Consider the following 19789-nt stretch of genomic DNA (forward strand, 5'->3'; position numbering starts at 1 on the left):
GAAGGGGATTTCTTTGAATCTGTAGATAAACTGTGGGACTGTTAAGTAGTAAGGACTTTTAACAGTATTCTTCTGATCAATGAACATGACGAGTTCTTTCCATTTGTTAGTGACTTCTTCAGTTTCTTGGAGCAGTCCTGCAGTTTACATTATCCAGAACTTTCACTTCCTTAGTTAATGCTATTCCTATTTTATTATTTTTGATGCTGTTATGAATATGGTAGTTTTTTTTTTGGGGGGGGGGTATTTCATCTTTAGCATATAGAAATGCAACCAATTTCTTTGTGGTGATTTTGTATCCTGCAACTTTATTGAAATCATTAATTAGTTCCAACAGTTTTTGTTACTCCTTGGGATTTTCTGCCTAAAGAATTATCTGCAAATAGTGACAGTTTAACCTCTTCCTAATTTGAATGCTCTGCATTTCTTGGTGTTGCATAATCACTCTACCTTGGGCTTCCAGCACTACATTGAACGAGTGGTGAGGCTATGCATTGTTGCCTTGTTCCTGATCTTGAAAAGCTTTCATTTTTTTTCCATTGAGTATTATGCCAGCTGTGTGTCTGTCATATATGGCCTTTTTTATGTTGAGGTTTGTTCCTTCTATACCCAATCTGCTGAGGATTTATATCATAAAAAAATGTTATATTTTGTCAAATGATTTGATTTTTTAATTTCATTAGGATGACCATGTGATTTTTATCTTTCATTTTATAAATGTAATGTACTACTTTGATTAATCGTATACGTTAAATTATCCTTGTACTCCAAGAATCAATCTCCCTCGGTCTTGGTTTCTAATGCTTACTATTTGTATTCTTAAATGGAGTTTGCTAATATTATCTTGAGAACTTTTCCAGCTATATTCATCAGGAATATTGGTCCATAATTTTCCTGTGGTGCTCTATCTGGCTTTGTTGTCAACATAATGATGAATCTGAAGGTTTTCCCACCTCTTCAGGTTTTTTGGAAGAGTTTAAGAAGGATTGGTTTGGTCTTAATTTTTCTTTGGGTACTTGGTAAAATCCACTTGGGAAGCTGAATGGTCCAGGGGTTTCTGTGTTAGGAGGGTTTAAATTAGTGACTCAGTCACTGATTATCAATCTGTTCAGATATTGTTTCTTATTCATTCTTAATAGCTTGTGTGTTTACATTTCTAGAAACACACAAGCTATTAAGAATAATAAGAAACAGAAAATCTGAACAGACTGATAATGTATACATTTCTCCTGGGCTATCTAAGTTTTTGGCTATTAGCTTCATGGAATTATATATCCAGTTCCTTTGCCAGATTTGTGAAGTTCTTAGCTATTATTTTGCTAAATTCAACTCTCCTCCCTCTTTCTCTCTTCTGGTAGACAAATTGTTCCTATATCCTTTTTTCTTGTCATACCTAACAGCTCTTGTGGGGCTTCTTGAATTTAAAAAAAAAAAAAAATCTTAGTTCTCTCTTCGTCTCCTGTGTCATCTCTAAATTTCTATCCTCCGTGTCACCAATTCTTTCTTTGATCTGAGCTTTCCTATTTTTCTAAGCAGTCTAATGCATTCTTCATCTGATTCACTGAATTTTTCAGCTCCAGCGTTTCTTTTTTTTTTTTTTTTTTTACAATTTGGTAAAGAACTGCTTTGTGAATTTCTAAGTTATATAGCCTTTTTGAATTTTCTTCTAGCTCATTAAATCTTAACAGCTATTTTGGATTCCTTGTCAGGTAGGTTACACTATTCTGTACATTTGGTTTTGCTTGCCGGTGAATTACTTTCTTTTCGTAGTACCATATCACTGTGATGGATTGTAGTGTTTGATGATATGTGCCTCTGCCATCACATTGGAAGTAGCATACACCTTTTTAACTTGTTTCCTTTTGCCTAGTTTCACACACTGGCAATTGAAAGCCTTTCTTTTTGTTTTCCCAGAAGGTGGCACCATAGTTCAAGTTTGGGGGTTCTTTTTACTTGAGTTGCCCCTGGTGCTGCACTCTTGGGGATGCATAAAAACAGCTGGTGTAGAAAAGCTGGTGGTAGAGTGTAGAGAGGTAAGGGCTTAGCACCTGAGGCTTTGTGAGCGCCCACTGCCCAGTAGGAAACACCTCAAGCAGTGGTACTCCTAGAGTTACCTGGGCAAAACTTTTGCTGGAAGCAGACAGCAGGGAATATATTTCTTCTATGCCCTTTGCTATTCTTGTCTGCCTTTTCCCCTTTCATTTTCCTTGCCTCAGTTATAGAGGTCCCTCCTTAGAAATCGTGCTGCTGGAGTGAAAGTGGTTTCTCTGGCTGTTATCCATGTGGGTATTGGTCACTCACTCACCGCTTTTGGTTTCCACCTCGCATGTGAGGAGGTCACCATTGTCAGCACTGGCCAAAACCCAGCAGACTGCATTGTCACCCTGGAAAGGGGGACTGACTCCACAAGAACCTCTCTTATCGTGCCTTCAAACTCAACTCTATCCCACTCCAAGGGCATACCTGGTTTTTCCATCAGGCTGGCTGGACCGCTACAAATTACTTGTTTCCCTTGTGTGCTGGCTTTATTTTACACTCTCTTGGCTTGCTTTTTCTCTCATCTTGGTGAGTAGGGTGGGGCAGGCTTACCATATGCAGCCCCCTTTAAAATTATATCAACCCTTTCTGAAGCACAGGTGCATAGAGTTTTCCTGGGTGTTCTGGTGTAATATGCACAGTCCCTTTTATTTAGTTATTAAGAAATAATTAATTGTTCCTTTTCTCTCTACTCTCTACAACTCACATCTCCACAATGCTGATGTCACTCCTGCAACGTGTTTTTTTTTTTTTTCCTGAGTTATTTTTGTACTAGTTTTCTTGGAAATCACAATCAGCATGTTAATTTAAAACAGATAAACAGATTTTGAATAATTCTAATTTAATGTCAGTAGTATGCAAAAACTTTGCTGCAACATACTTCTGTTGTCTTATTGTTCTTTTGTAATATTACTGTCATATGAACTTTATGTTATAGCCATGCAATACAGTTGTATAATTATTGCTTTATGCAGCTACCTTAAAAGAAAAAAGTAAGCTATAGTGTCTTTTATAATATCTATGTAGGTACCCTTAATGGTCCTCTTTACTTCTTCATGTAGATTCACATTACTATCTAATATCCTTTTACTTTAGCCTGAAGAATTTTGTTTTGTGTTTTATGAGGCAGGTCTGCTACTGATAGTTTTTTTGAGAATGTGTATTTTCTACTTTATACTTAAAGGAAAGTTTAGAGTTTTTGTTTCTTTCATTTCTTTACAAATGTCTCCCCACTCTCTTCTAGCTTCAGTGGTTTTTGATGAGAAGCAGCTGTTAATCCCTTGTATTTAATAAATGATTTTTCCTTGCTGCTTTCAAGATTTTGACTATGACTTGTATATGTGTAAATCTTTTTGAATTTGTTCTATCTATAGTAAACTAACCTCTCAAATATGCAGATTACCACTCTTCATAAAATTGGAGAGTTTTATACCATTATTTTTTCAAATATTATTTTTTTTCCCTTTCTCTATCTTTCTTTTGGGATTTCTATTCTGTATTTCTTAGTGAACTGATGGTGTCCCACTAGTCTTTGAGACTAAATTTTCTTCCTCAGTTTTTTTTTTTTTCTGTCCACTCCCCAGACTGAATATCATTATTGATTGCCATCAACTTCACTATCTTTTGCCAGCTCAACTCTATTTGAATCTCTCTTTAGTGAGTCTCTCTGGCAAATTTTTATTTTTTAAATTTAAAAAATTAAAATTTTGGTGCATTTTACATAACTAGGATTTGTTTTTATAATTACAACTTCATTATTGATATTCTCTTTTTGAAATATGGTTATACATTCCTTTAATTCTCTGTACTTGCTCCTGTAGTATTAAAAATATTTATAATAGCTTATCTAAACTCTGCTTATTTAACTTATATGCAGAGTACATCATGAGAAACACTGGGCTGGATGAAGTACAAGCTGGAATCAAGATTGCTGGGAGAAATATCAATAACCTCAGATATGCAGATGATACCACTCTTAGGGCAGAAAGTGAACTAAAGAGCCTCTTGATGAAAGTGAAAGAGGAGAGGGAAAAAGTTGACTTAAGGCTCCACATTCAGAAAACTAAGATCATCTGGTCATCCAGATGATCATCACTTCATTGCAAATAGATGGGGAAGAGTGGAAACAGTGACAGACTTTATTTTGGGGGGCTCCAAAATCACTGCAGATAGTGACTGCAGCCATGAAATTAAAAGAAAGACACTCCTTGGAAGGAAAGTTATGATCAACCTAGAGAACATATTAAAAAGTAGAGACTTGCCTCTGCCAACAGATGTCCATCTAGTCAAGGCTATGGTTTTTCCAATAGTCACGTATGGATGTGAGAGTTGGACTATAAAGAAAGCTGAGTGCGAAGAATTGATGCTTTTGAACTGTGGTGTTGGAGAAGATTCTTGAGAGTCCCTTGGACTGCAAGGAGATCCAACCAGTCCATCCTAAAGGAGATCAGTCCTGGGTGTTCATTGGAAGGACTGATGTTGAGGCTGAAGCTCCAGTACTTTAGCCACCTGATGCAAAGAGCTGACTCATTTGAAAAGACCCTGATGCTGGGAAAGATCAAAGGCAGGAGGAGAAAGGGATGGCAGAGGATGAGATGGTTGGATGGCATTACCGACTCAATGGACATGAGTTTGAGTAAACTCTGGGAGTTAGTGATAGGGAGGCCTGGTGTGCTGTGGTCCATGGGTTGCAAAGAGTCGGACATGACTGAGTGACTGAACTGAACTGAAACTTTTTATTACTAAATCCAAAATGTGTTCCCTCTTATGGATACTTATTATAGTGTGTGGCATACTTTCCTGTTGGAAAATTTTGCTTGCTTTGACCAAAGGAGAATTCTGAAAGGACATCAGATAGTGTAAGAACAATAAACATCAAAGGTTCAGTTGAACCTGCAGTATATTAGTCTCTTTACTATGGTGGTATGGAGAAGGAAATGGCAATCTACTCCAGCACTCTTGCCTGGAAAATCCCATGGACAGAGGAGCCTGATAGGCTACAGTCCATGGGGTTGCAAAGAGTCGGACATGACTGAGCGACTGCACTTCACTTCACTATGGTGGTAACAGTTTTTTTTCCTGAAGAATTACTCCTTGCTGAAATAACTGAATGCTGAATACATAATGACATATAGATAAGAGCTAAGACCAGATGGAGTCAGAACACACAACAATTCTATAATTTGAAGATAAAGGAGCTTAAACTTTTAGGATCATTAATCTGCTTGGTTTTGAGAGTCTCTTGCCAATATAATTAAACAAAAGAATTAATGCACAACAATGAGGACAGCTTTTACATGCTTTCCTTTTGTTTAATTTTTATCACATTCTTGATGCGTTGCCAGAATTTTTATTTTTATGTTAATGTGGAGTGTTCTGCATGTTTGTTGCATTTCTTTCTCCTTTAAAGGTGGAAAAACTCAATTTATAAAAAGGAACAGATAATTAATAGTACTATATTGTTTTAATCTTCAGATCAGATCAGTCACTCAGTCGTGTCCAACTCTTTGCGACCCCATGAATCGCAGCACGCCAGGCCTCCCTGTCCATCACCAACTCCCGGAGTTCACTCAGACTCACATCCATCGAGTCAGTGATGCCATCCACCCATCTCATCCTCTGTCATCCCCTTCTCCTCTTGCCCCCAATCCCTCCCAGCATCAGGGTCTTTTCCAATGAGTCAACTCTTCGCATGAGGTGGCCAAAGTACTGGAGTTTCAGCTTTAGCATCATTCCTTCCAAAGAAATCCCAGGGCTGATCTCCTTCAGAATGGACTGGTTGGATCTCCTTGCAGTCCAAGGGACTCTCAAGAGTCTTCTCCAACACCACAGTTCAAAAGCATCAATTCTTTGGCGCTCAGCCTTCTTCACAGTCCAACTCTCATAGACTGTGATAAATGTGCATCCCTGATCATGTTTACAACATGTTTCAATAGTTTGTATCTTTTCATAGCCCTTGAACTGAAAAACGGAAGCTTAAAGAAATTAATTCTGCACTTTGAAATTGCTAAATTCATTTCTACCTAAGAGATTTTTGTATTTCAGTCTGTTTTCTTTCTGAAACACTCATCCACGAAGTTTACACATGGTTGGCCTTTTCTAAACATCCGTTCTTTGTTTATTATGGCCTCCTAAGAGAAGGCTTCCTCCATCACCCAACCAACCATGTCATTCTATTCAATGTTTAATGCAGAAGTCTACTTTGTTTTCCTTAATAATGATAAAAAGTACCTATTGTCTATTTCCTTCTACTAGAATATAAACTTCACAGAAAGAGATCATACCTGTTTCCTAAACCTCTTTATTTCCATTGCCTAGAACAGTTCCGGACACTAGTGAGTACACAATGCTGCTGCTGTTGCTGCTGCTGCTAAGTCGCTTCAGTCGTGTCTGACTCTGTGCGACCTCATAGATGGCAGCCCACCAGGCTCCCCTAGTCCCTGGGATTCTTCAGGCAAGAACACTGGAGTGGGTTGCCATTTCCTGCTCCAATGCATGAAAGTGAAAAGTGAAAGTGAAGTCGCTCAGTCGTGTCCAATTCTTCGCAACCCCATGGACTGCAGCCTTCCAGGCTCCTCCTTCCATGGGATTTTCCAGGTAAGAGTACTGGAGTGGGGTGCCATTGCCTTCTGAGTGAGTACACAATAATTTATAGTAAAGGAATGTATGCATGGTTCTCTTCATAAATAATACAATTTAAGCTGTAGTTTAAAAAAAAGTCAGTGAACCTAAGCATGCACTTAATGTTTTTTCAAAAACTGCTGAACCCTGGTCTCCCACATTGTAGGCAGATTCGTTACCATCTGAGCTGCCAGGGAAGCCCTCAAAAACTACACAACATTCTAAAGGTTTGTTTATAAATAAAAAGCTGTTTTCATTAAGGAAAAAAAAAAAGGACTAAAGAAAAGTGGATGAACTAAGAAATGGAAAAAAAAAAAAGTAGCTGTCCAAAGCCTTTAAAAAAAAAAATTCATTTCACTGACTACTGGTCATAATAGGGCTTCCCTGATAGCACAGTTGGTAAAGAGTCTGCCTGCAATGCAGGAGACCCCAGTTTGAATCCTGGGTCTGGAAGATCCTCTGGAGAAGGGATAGGCTACCCACTTCAGTATTCTTGGGCTTCTCTGATGGCCTAGAATAACTATAAAGATCTTGTAGTTACTGTGTTAATGTAGACCTTCAGGTTTAGCAGTATAAAATGCCTGACTAGCTAGCTTTGGTACCTACACCCTCTTGCGGATTCCTGCTTCTTTTGTCAGCAAATCTCTGGACTTGCCAACAGAACTCTTTCAGTACCTTAAGACTGTGATCATGAGTGATGAACCTTGAGCAGCTATTCTCAAAAACTGGTGCTCAGTCCAATGACAGGCCATAAGGATTGTTCTCAAGGTATTGATATATGAAAATGAATGTATTTTCTTCCATTCTTACAAATAAATGCCATGCACCCTTAACAGCTCCACTGCGTACAGTACATAGGAGTGAGAGAGTGTTTGGTAGTAATTATTATACTTACTGCATTACTACTACTAATAATGAACATATACAGTATTTCTCTATATCAAGTATTGTTTTGAGAACTGTTCATATGTTAATCAATTTAACCATTACAAAAATTCAGTGATGTAGGGACTTTTTAATTAGTCCAAAGTTTTCAAATGAAAAACTGAAACACAAAGTTTAAAAAGACTCACACAAGGATATATAATGAAACTAGGATTTTATCCCTTAACTATTAAAATGTACTTAAATTTTGCATTGACTAATATAAAATGAATAACAAAAATGAACTACTTTCCATTTATTTTCCTTAATCTTTAGAGTATCAAAGCATGTGGTCTTTAAGTGGTCTTTCATAAAGGCCATGGATAAAGCATTTAAGAACTGATAAATTAGAAGAACATTTCTAAAAGGGACTGAGAAGATGGAGAGACAGAAGAGTGTGCTCATATTCCTATGCTTGACTAGTGGCAATGGTGAAAGAATAATAAATGAAAGAACAGGGCAAGAACTGTGGCCAAAGAACATCCAAAAAGAAAAAACAAAAAAAACAAAACCATGAAAGAGATTAATACCCAGGGAGGCAGAAGCTCAGTGTTGACATTTTGTGATTATATTCATGTCCTTAATTTGTATCCATAGTTTAAAAATAACTTATGGTCATGATATAAAATTGTGGCCTAATAATCAATCAAAAATTTCAGTATAGTTAAGGAGAATATCGGAGAAGGCAATGGCACCCCACTCTAGTACTCTTGCCTGGAAAATCCCATGGACGGAGGGGCCTGGTAGGCTGTAGTCCATGGGGTCACTAAAAGTCGGACACGACTGAGCGACTTCCCTTTCACTTTTCACTTTCATGCATCGGAGAAGGAAATGGCAACCCACTCCAGTGTTCTTGCCTGGAGAATCTCAAAGACGGGGGAGCCTGGTGGGCTTCCGTCTATGGGGTCGCACAGAGTCGGACACGACTGAAGCGACTTAGCAGCAGCAGCAGCAGCAAGAAGAATATGTCTCCCAAATGTGTAGTTTTTATCTTTCAGACTCGGCAAGTTAGGCCATATAATATTACATGAAGTGTTCTAATAATGACAAAATAAAGTGTTTGAAAATGATAAGCATCTGAAAAAAGTATTTGCTGGGGAATTTGGTATTAAACTTTAATTTGCAGAGTTTCCATAGTGATTATCTTATTTTGTTAATTTTTAAGTGTTCTGAGAGAGTACTTAATTATTTTCTAGTGTACTTCCTCAGTGTCCCCAATGAAAGAAACAGCAATATAATATTGAAATACTAATACTACATATAATTTAAAAGTTGAATTAATAATGGCTATAACCCAATAACATGACCTAGGACTTGGCAGCATCACATAATCACTAATTATGATCTTATAAATAATTACTGATAGAGTTAACTGCATTAAATTTTTCTCATAATTATATTTGACAGCAAAATATTAAGGAAAGTCAAGCTTACAGTTTACTGCGAACACAGAAAAATCTAGAGGTAAGCACTCAATTCTACAAATTGTTAACTTCAGATAAGGTAACATGTACCACATTATTTTTTTCTAATTAAAATATATGGAGAAAAAGTAATAATGAAAATTGAAATATTTTATCTTTGTTCTATTTAACATGTTATTTTTCCTATATCTTAATTCACTGGACAAGTAAAGCCTGTGAGTAAGAAAATATTTACTACTATATTATTGTATCAGCAGCTTACATATCTGTCTTATGCATTGTACTATGAAATTCTTGAGCATGAATTAGATATTTTTATCTCTAGTAACTATATCTGTACCTGATATAAAATAGGTATTAAATGAGTTATTAAGTTATTTGCAATTTAATCCATTTTATACAACTTTATAAAATAAGGCAAATAAATGCATAATGTCAAATTCTGGCTTACAATTACATATGCAATTGTACAATGAAACTATTATCTATATTAACTGGATATTAAAGCTGAAGTAATAATGTTTGTGAGTTAAATTCACCCATTCCAGTCCATTTTAGTTTGCTGATTCCTAGAATGTCGACGTTCACTCTTTCCATCTCTTGTTTGACCACTTCCAATTTGCCTTGATTCATGGACCTGACATTCCAGGTTCCTATGTGATATTGCTCTTTACAGCATTGGACCTTGCTTCTATCACCAGTCACATCCACAACTGGGTATTGTTTTTGCTTTGGCTCCATCCCTTCATTCTTTCTGGAGTTATTTCTCCACTGATGTCCAGTTGCACATTGGGCACCTACTGACCTGGGGAGTTCATCTTTCAGTATCCTATCATTTTGCCTTTTCATACTGTTCATGGGGTTCTCAAGGCAAGAATACTGAAGTGGTTTGCCATTTGCTTCACCAGTGGACTACATTCTGACCATTATATCTACTACTGTGGGCAGGAATCTCTCAGAAGAAATGGAGTAGCCATTATGGTCAACAAAAGAGTTCAAAATGCAGTACTTGGATGCAATGTCAAAAATGACAGAATGCATTTATTTCTGCCCTAATTTTTAAGATTTCTTTCCTTCTACTAACCCTGGGGTTCTTCATTTCTTCCTTTTCTAGTTGCTTTAGGTGTAGGGTTAGGTTATTTATTTGACTTTTTTCTTGTTTCTTGAGGTATGCCTGTATTGCTAGGAACTTTCCCCTTAGGACTGCTTTTATCGTGTCCCACAGGTTTTGGGTTGTTGTGTTTTCTTTTTCATTCGTTTCTATGCAAATTTTGATTTCTTTTTTGATTTCTTCTGTGATTTGTTGGTTATTCAGCAGCGTGTTGTTCAGCCTCCATATGTTGGAATTTTTAATAGTTTTTCTCCTGTAATTGAGATCTAATCTTACTGCATTGTGGTCAGAAAAGATGCTTGGAATGATTTCTATTTTTTTGAATTTACCAAGGCTAGCTTTATGGTCCAGGATGTGATCTATCCTGGAGAAGGTTCCATGTGTGCTTGAGAAAAAGGTGAAATTCATTGTTTTGGGATGAAATGTCCTATAGATATCAATTAGGTCTAACTGGTCTATTGTATCGTTTAAGGTTTGTGTTTCTTGTTAATTTTCTGTTTAGTTGATCTATCCATACGTGTGAGTGGGGTATTAAAGTCTCCCCCTATTATTGTGTTATTGTTAATGTCTCCTTTCATACTTGTTAGCATTTGTTTTACATATTGCGATGCTCCTGTGTTGGGTGCATATATATTCATAATTGTTATATCTTCTTCTTGGATTGATTCTTTGATCATTATGTAGTGTCCATCTTTGTCTCTTTTCACGGCCTTTGTTTTAAAGTCTATTTTATCTGATATAAGTATTGCTACTCCTGCTTTCTTTTGGTCCCTATTTGCATGGAAAATCTTTTTCCAGCCCTTCACTTTCAGTCTGTATGTGTCCCCTGTTTTGAGGTGGGTCTCTTGTAGACAACATATGTAGGGGTCTTGTTTTTGTATCCATTCAGCCAGTCTTTGTCTTTTGGTTGGGGCATTCAATCCATTTACGTTTAAGGTAATTACTGATAAGTATGATCCCGTTGCCATTTACTTTATTGTTTTGGGTTTGAGTTTATACACCATTTTTGTGTTTCCTGTCTAGAGAATATCCTTTAGTATTTGTTGGAGAGCTGGTTTGGTGGTGCTGAATTCTCTCAGCTTTTGCTTGTCTGAGAAGCTTTTGATTTCTCCTTCATACTTGAATGAGATCCTTGCTAGGGACAATAATCTGGGCTGTAGGTTATTTTCTTTCATCACTTTAAGTATGTCCTGCCATTCCCTCCTGGCTTGAAGAGTTTCTATTGGAAGATCAGCTGTTAGCCTTATGGGAATTCCCTTGTGTGTTATTTGTTGTTTTTCCCTTGCTGCTTTTAATATTTGTTCTTTGTGTTTGATCTTTGTTAATTTGATTAATATGTGTCTTGGGGTGTTTCGCCTTGGGTTTATCCTGTTTAGGACTCTCTGGGTTTCTTGGACTTGGGTGATTATTTCCTTCCCCATTTTAGGGAAGTTTTCAACTATTATCTCTTCAAAATTAGGGCAGAAATAAATGCAAAAGAAACAAAAGAGACCATAGCAAAAATCAACAAAGCCAAAAGCTGGTTCTTTGAAAGGATAAATAAAATTGACAAACCAGTAGCCAGACTCATCAAGAAACAAAGGGAGAAAAATCAAATCAATAAAATTAGAAATGAAAATGGAGAGATCACAACAGACAACACAGAAATACAAAGGATCCTAAGAGACTACTATCAACAATTATATGCCAATAAAATGGACAACGTGGAAGAAATGGACAAATTCTTAGAAAAGTACAACTTTCCAAAACTGGACCAGGAAGAAATAGAAAATCTTAACAGACCCATCACAAGCACAGAAATTGAAACTGTAATCAAAAATCTTCCAGCAAACAAAAGCCCAGGTCCAGATGGCTTCACAGTTGAATTCTACCAAAAATTTAGAGAAGAGCTAACACCTATCCTGCTCAAACTCTTCCAGAAAATTGCAGAGGAAGGTAAACTTCCAAACTCATTCTATGAGGCCACCATCACCTTAATATCAAAACCTGACAAAGATGCCACAAAAAAAGAAAACTACAGGCCAATATCACTGATGAACATAGATGCAAAAATCCTTAACAAAATTCTAGCAATCAGAATCCAACAACACATTAAAAAGATCATACACCATGACCAAGTGGGCTTTATCACAGGGATGCAAGGATTCTTCAATATCCGCAAATCAATCAATGTAATACACCACATTAACAAATTGAAAAATAAAAACCATATGATTATCTCAATAGATGCAGAGAAAGCCTTTGACAAACTTCAACATCCATTTATGATAAGAACTCTCCAGAAAGCAGGGATAGAAGGAACATACCTCAACATAATAAAAGCTATATATGACAAACCCACAGCAAACATTATCCTCAATTGTGAAAAACTGAAAGCATTTCCTCTAAAGTCAGGAACAAGACAAGGGTGCCCACTTTCACCATTACTATTCAACATAGTTTTGGAAGTTTTGGCCACAGCAATCAGAGCAGAAAAAGAAATAAAAGGAATCCAAATTGGAAAAGAAGAAGTAAAACTCTCACTAGTTGCAGATGACATGATCCTCTACATAGAAAACCCTAAAGACTCCACCAGAAAATTACTAGAACTAATCAATGATTATAGTAAAGTTGCAGGATATAAAATCAACACACAGAAATCCCTTGCATTCCTATACACTAATAATGAGAAAACAGAAAGAGAAATTAAGGAAACAATTCCATTCACCATTGCAACGGAAGGAATAAAATACTTAGGAATATATCTACCTAAAGAAACTAAAGACCTATATATAGAAAACTATAAAACACTGGTGAAAGAAATCAAAGAGAACACTAATAGATGGAGAAATATACCATGTTCATGGATTGGAAGAATCAATATAGTGAAAATGAGTATACTACCCAAAGCAATTTATAGAGTCAATGCAATCCCCATCAAGCTACCAATGGTATTCTTCACAGAGCTAGAACAAATAATTTCACAATTTGTATGGAAATACAAAAAAACCTTGAATAGCCAAAGCTATCTTGAGAAAGAAGAATGGAAGTGGAGGAATCAACCTACCTGACTTCAGGCTCTACTACAAAGCCACATTTATTAAGACAGTATGGTACTGGTACAAAGACAGAAATATAGATCAATGGAACAAAATAGAAAGCCCAGAGATAAATCCACGCATATATGGACACCTTATCTTTGACAAAGGAGGCAAGAATATACCATGGATTAAAGACAATGTCTTTAACAAGTGGTGCTGGGAAATCTGGTCAACCACTTGTAAAACAATGAAACTAGAACACTTTCTAACACCATACACAAAAATAAACTCAAAATGGATTAAAGATCTCAACGTAAGACCAGAAACTATAAAACTCCTAGAGGAGAATATAGGCAAAACACTCTCCGACATACATCACAGCAGGATCCTCTATGACCCACCTCCCAGCATATTGGAAATAAAAGCAAAAATAAACAAATGGGACCTAATTAACCTTAAAAGCTTCTGCACAACAAAGGAAATATTAGCAATGTGAAAAGGCAGCCTTCAGAATGGGAGAAAATAATAGCAAATGAAGCAACTGACAAACAACTAATCTCAAAGATATACAAGCAACTCCTACAGCTCAACTCCAGAAAAATAAATGACCCAATCAAAACATGGGCCAAAGAACTAAATAGACATTTCTCCAAAGAAGACATACATATGGGTAACAACCACATGAAAAGATGCTCAACATCACTCATAATCAGAGAAATGCAAATCAAAACCACTATGAGGTACCATTTCACACCAGTCAGAATGGCTGCGATCGAAGTCTATAAGCAATAAATGCTGGAGAGGGTGTGGAGAAAAGGGAACCCTCTTACACTGTTTGTGGGAATGCAAACTAGTACAGCCACTATGGAGAACAGTGTGGAGATTCCTTAAAAAACTGGAAATAGAACTGCCTTATGATCCAGCAATCCCACTGCTGGGCATACACACTGAGGAAACCAGAAGGGAAAGAGACACGTGTACCCCAATGTTCATCACAGCAATATTTATAATAGCCAGGACATGGAGGCAACCTAGATGCCCATCAGCAGATGAATGGATAAAGAAAGCAGTGGTACATATACACAATGGAGTATTACTCAGCCATTAAAAAGCATACATTTGAATCAGTTCTAATGAGATGGATGAAACTGGAACTTATTATACAGAGTGAAGTAAGCCAGAAAGAAAAACACCAATACAGTATACTAACGCATATATATGGAATTTAGAAAGATGGTAACAATAACCCTCTGTACGAGACAGCAAAAGAGACACTGATGTATAGATCAGTCTTATGGACTCTGTGGGAGAGGGAGAGGGTGGGGAGATTTGGGAGAATGGCATTGAAACATGTATAATATCATGTATGAAATGAGTCGCCAGTCCAGGTTCGATGCACGATACTGGATGCTTGGGGCTGGTGCACTGGGATGACCCAGAGAGAGGGTAGGGGGAGGGAGGAGGTTTCAGGATGGGGAATACAGGTATACCTGTGGTGGATTCATTTCGATATTTGGCAAAACTAATACAATGTTGTAAAGTTTAAAAATAAAACAAACAAACAAAAAACGACAGAATGATCTGTTTGTTTCCAAGGCAAACCATTCAATATGACAGTAATCCAAGTCTATTCCCCAATGAATAACACTGAAGAAGCTGAAGTAAAACGGTTCTATGCAGACCTACAAGACCTTTTAAAACTAACACCCCAAAAAGATATCCTTTTCATTATAGGGGACTGGAATGCAAAAGTAGGAAGTCAAGAAACACCTGGAGTAACAGGCAAATTTGGCCTTGGAATACAGAAAGAAACAGGGCAAAGACTAATAGAGTTTTGCCAAGAAAATGCATGGTCATAGCAAACACCCTCTTCCAACAACACAAGAGAAGACTCTACAAATGGACATCACCAGATGGTCAACACTGAAATCAGATTGATTATATTCTTTGCAGCCAAAGATGGAGAAGCTCTATACAGTCAGCAAAAACAAGACCAAGCTGACTGTGGCTCAGATCATGAACTCCTTATTGCCAAATTCAGACTTAAATTGAAGAAAGTAAGGAAAATCACTAGACCATTCAGGTATGACCTAAATCAATCCCTTATGATTATACAGTGGAAGTGAGAAATAGACTTAAGGGACTAGATCTGATAGATAGAGTGCCTGATGAACTATGGAATGAGGTTCGTGACATTGTACAGGAGACAGGGATCAAGACCATCCCCATAGAAAAGAAATGCAAAAAAGCAAAATGGCTGTCTGGGGAGGCCTTACAAATAGCTGTGAAAAGAAGAGAAGTGAAAAGCAAAGGAGAAAAGGAAAGATATAAGCATCTGAATAAAGAGTTCCAAAGACTATCAAGAAGAGATAAGAAAGCCTTCCTCAGTAATCAATGCAAAGAAATAGAGGAAAACAACAGAATGGGAAAGACTAGAGATCTCTTCAAGAAAATTAGATATACCAAGGGACCATTTCATGCAAAGATGGACTCGATAAAGGACAGAAATGGTATGGACCTAACAGAAGCAGAAGATATTTAGAAGAGGTGGCAGGAATAATACAGAAGAACTGTACAAAAAAGATCTTCATGACCCAGATAATCACAATGGTGTGATCACTCATCTAGAGCCAGATATCCTGGAATGTGAAGTGAAGTGGGCCTTAGAAAGCATCACTACTCCACAAAGCTAGTGGAGGTGATGGAATTCCAGTGGAGCTATTTCATATCCTGAAAGATGATGCTGTGAAAGTGCTGCGCTCAACATGCCAGCAAATTTGGAAAACTCACCAGTGGCCACAGGACTGGAAAAGGTCAGTTTTCATTCCAATACAAAGAAAGGCAACGGCAAAGAATGCTCAAACTACCGCACATTTGCACTCGTCTCACACGCTAGTAAAGTAATGCTCAAAATTCTCCAAGCCAGTCTTTGGCAATACGTGAACCGTGAACTTCCAGATATTCAAGCGGGTTTTAGAAAAGGCAAAGGAACCAGAGATCAAATTGCCAACATCTGCTGGATCATGGAAAAAGCAAGAGAGTTCCTGGATCATGGAAAAAGCAAGAGAGTTCCAGAAAAACATCTATTTATGCTTTACTGACTATGCCAAAGCCTTTGACTGTGTGGATCACAATAAACTGTGGAAAATTCTGAAAGAGATGGGAATACCAGACCACCTGACCTGCCTCTTGAGAAACCTAAATACAGGTCAGGAAACAACAGTTAGAACTGGACATGGAACAACAGACTGGTTCCAAATAGGAAAAGGAGTACATCAAGGCTGTATATTGTCACCCTGCTAATTTAACTTATATGCAGAGTACATCATGAGAAATGCTGGGCTGGAAGAAGCACAAGCTGGAATCAGGATTGCCGGGAGAAATATCAATAACCTCAGATATGCAGATGACACCACCCTTCTGGCAGAAAGTGAAGATGAACTAAAAAACCTCTTGATGAAAGTGAAAGAGGAGAGTGAAAAAGTTGGCTTAAAACTCAACATTCAGAAAACGAAGATCATGGCATCCGGTCCCACCACTTCATGGGTAATAGATGGGGAAACAGTGGAAACAGTGTCAAACTTTATTTTTTTGGGCTTCAAAATCACTGCAGATGGTGACTGCAGCCATGAAATTAAAAGGCACTTACTCCTTGGAAGAAAAGTTTTGGCCAACCTAGATAGCATATTGAAAAGCAGAGACATTACTTTGTCAACAATGGTTGGTCTAGTCAAGGCTATGGTTTTTCCAGTGGTCGTATATGGATGTGAAATTTGGACTGTGAAGAAAGCTGAGCACCGAAAAATTGATGCTTTTGAACCGTGGTGTTGGAGAAGACTCTTGAGAGTCCCTTGGACCGCAAGGAGATCCAACCAGTCCATCCTAAAGGAGATCAGCCCTGGGATTTCTCTGGAAGGAATGATGCTAAAGCTGAAACTCCAGTAATTTGTCCACCTCATGCAATGAGTTGACTCATTGGAAAAGACCTTGATGCCAGGAAGGATTGGGGGCAAGAGGAGAAGGGGACAACAGAGGATGAGATGGCTGGATGGCATCACTGACTCAATGGACGTGAGTTTGAGTGATCTCCGGGTGTTGGTGATGGACAGGAAGGCCTGGTGTACTGCGATTCATGGGGTTGCAAAGAGTCGGACACGACTGAGGAACTAAACTAAACTGAAAAATGTTTCTATGGAATATTTTCTATATTTTTCTTTGTTTTGATAGCATGTTTCTAGAACTGGCATGAACATTCAGAACTAGTTGAATTTCAACACTATTTCATTATGGGGAAAAATAATTTTGTTTCACATCTCAAAATATAGTATTGTAATCTAGAGAAGGTTGGTATTTGTGCACAATAAAACTCAGTTTAATTAAACATTCAAAATGCTTCTCCTCATCCTTGTCATCTGACTGATATGAAATGACTTGAATAACAGAAGACCCACCAAGAACAATCAAGCACATTCCTTCACAGCCTCTCTCCAACAGCCACACTGCCTTAGCTCTAGTAAGGTAGATATATCTAGTAGACCTGGGCTATCTTCCTGTGGTATTTAAGCATGTTCACATTTGCCCCTGGATACATGAGCACTGCTGTCAGCTAAGATAAATTCCTTGCACGTATGTGCACATCTGAAGACAGGAACAACATTGTCTCTTGTGAGCAAAAGGCCTGTAGAGATCTCTCAGTAGTCAATGTTGTTGGCATAGCTACCAGAAGATGAAAGAGTCTCCTGAGTTACTATCATAAAGTAAATAATCCATAGCATGAAAAAGAATGTGGTATACTTCAAACAAAGGAACATCACCCATCCAATTTGTATCAAATCATAAATTCTCTGTTATGTATGGAGCTTAGCTTTCCTGATACAAGATTTGAGTAGATGACATACATATCTGGTAAATATGAACATGCAGAGCTATGGAAGCCATCTAACTCAGCCAGAATAGCAGCATAGGGATGAGGATGGTATTATTTTTCATTGACTCTAGTCTATCTTGCAACTCCTGAAAGTTATCCAAGTATTTAATTTATATTGTTCAATTCAGAAAGTAACTGCCTTTTCACAATATTCATTTACAACAACCAACAGATTTTTTCACTTTTGCCTGATATGTAATAAGAATTTAATAAAAGCTAGTTATTATGGTTAATATTATTATAGTATTTACTCTATAAAGGGCCTGGTAGAATATATAAAGATATATAAATTGTGGACCTGTCAATACAAGGTCTCAGAATCTAGTTGAGAAGAATAAACACTGAGGCAAAAAATCAGTATACGACTGAAGCGACTTAGCAGCAGCAGCAGCAGCAGCAGGATGTTTAAAAAGAAAGAGCAAAGACTAAGTTATTTGAAGAACTATAGTTATTCAAAGAATTAATAGTTCTTTGAAGAACTATTCAAAGAAAGATGTACCTCATTGGGAACTTCAGGAATGGCTTATAGCTTAAAAAGGGCTCAAAATGCATTTCAAAGAGAAACAAAGGTATTGAGGACAAAGATTAGCAAGTTGAATGAGTATACTATATTCAAGAGACTGGGAATACAAAAATGCTAACTCTGTGTATTAAGGATAGCAAGATAGTTAAATGTATAATTTAGTAGCAAATGTTTTTCATATCCGAGAGTCTTTGCTCATATTATTCTTACCACCTTGATATAGCCTTTTAGATCATAGGTTGGGAAGCAGGATATACACATGAAAAGAATGAAATTAGACCTTTTTTAATACCATACGCAAAAGATAACATGGATTAAAGACTTAAATGTAAAACCTCAAAATTTCAAACTCTTAGTAGAAAACATAGGGAAAACTCGTGACACTGATCTGGGCAATGGGTTTTTGGGGTGTGACACCAAAAGCATAAGCGACAAAAGGTAAAATAGACACGTGGGATTACTTCAGTCTTATGGGCTTCTGCAAGAGAAAGCCAAGTGTCAGCAGAGTGAAAAGGCAACCTATAGAATGGGAGAAAATATCTGCAAGTCACCTTTCTGATCAGGGTAAGAACTCCTACAACTTAATAGCAAAAGCCAAATAATCGTATTTTCAAAATGGGCAAAAGACTTGAATAGACATTTCTTTAAAGAAGACATACAAATGGTCAACAGGTATATGAAAAGGTGCTTAACATCACAAATCATCAAGGAAATGCAAATTAAAACCACCTGTAAGAATGGCTATTCTCAAAAAGACCAGAAATGAGTGCTGGGACGACTGCGGAGTAAAGGGAACCCTTTATACTGTTGATGGGAATGTAAACTGGTACAGCCATTACAGACAATTATATGGAAGTTCTTTGAAAAATAACAACTAGAACTACCTTATGATTCAGCAGCCCCACTTCTGGATACACATCTAATAGAAATAAGACCAGTATCTGGGAGAAATCTGAATTTCCATATTAACTGCAGCATTAGCCAAAATGTAGAAATACCAATGGATGAGTGAATAAAGAAAACATAAATATATTTACACATATACATACAATGGGATATTATTCATCCATAGGAAAAAATAAAATTCTGCCATTTGTGATCAAATAGATGAAACTGGATGAAACAAGCCAAACACAGAAAGATACATACTGCATGACCTAATGTATGTGTGAAATCTAAAATAGTCAAACTCATAAGAGAAGG

This window comes from Bos javanicus, chromosome 7, assembly GCF_032452875.1.
Source record: "Bos javanicus breed banteng chromosome 7, ARS-OSU_banteng_1.0, whole genome shotgun sequence".
Lineage (NCBI taxonomy): Eukaryota > Metazoa > Chordata > Mammalia > Artiodactyla > Bovidae > Bos > Bos javanicus.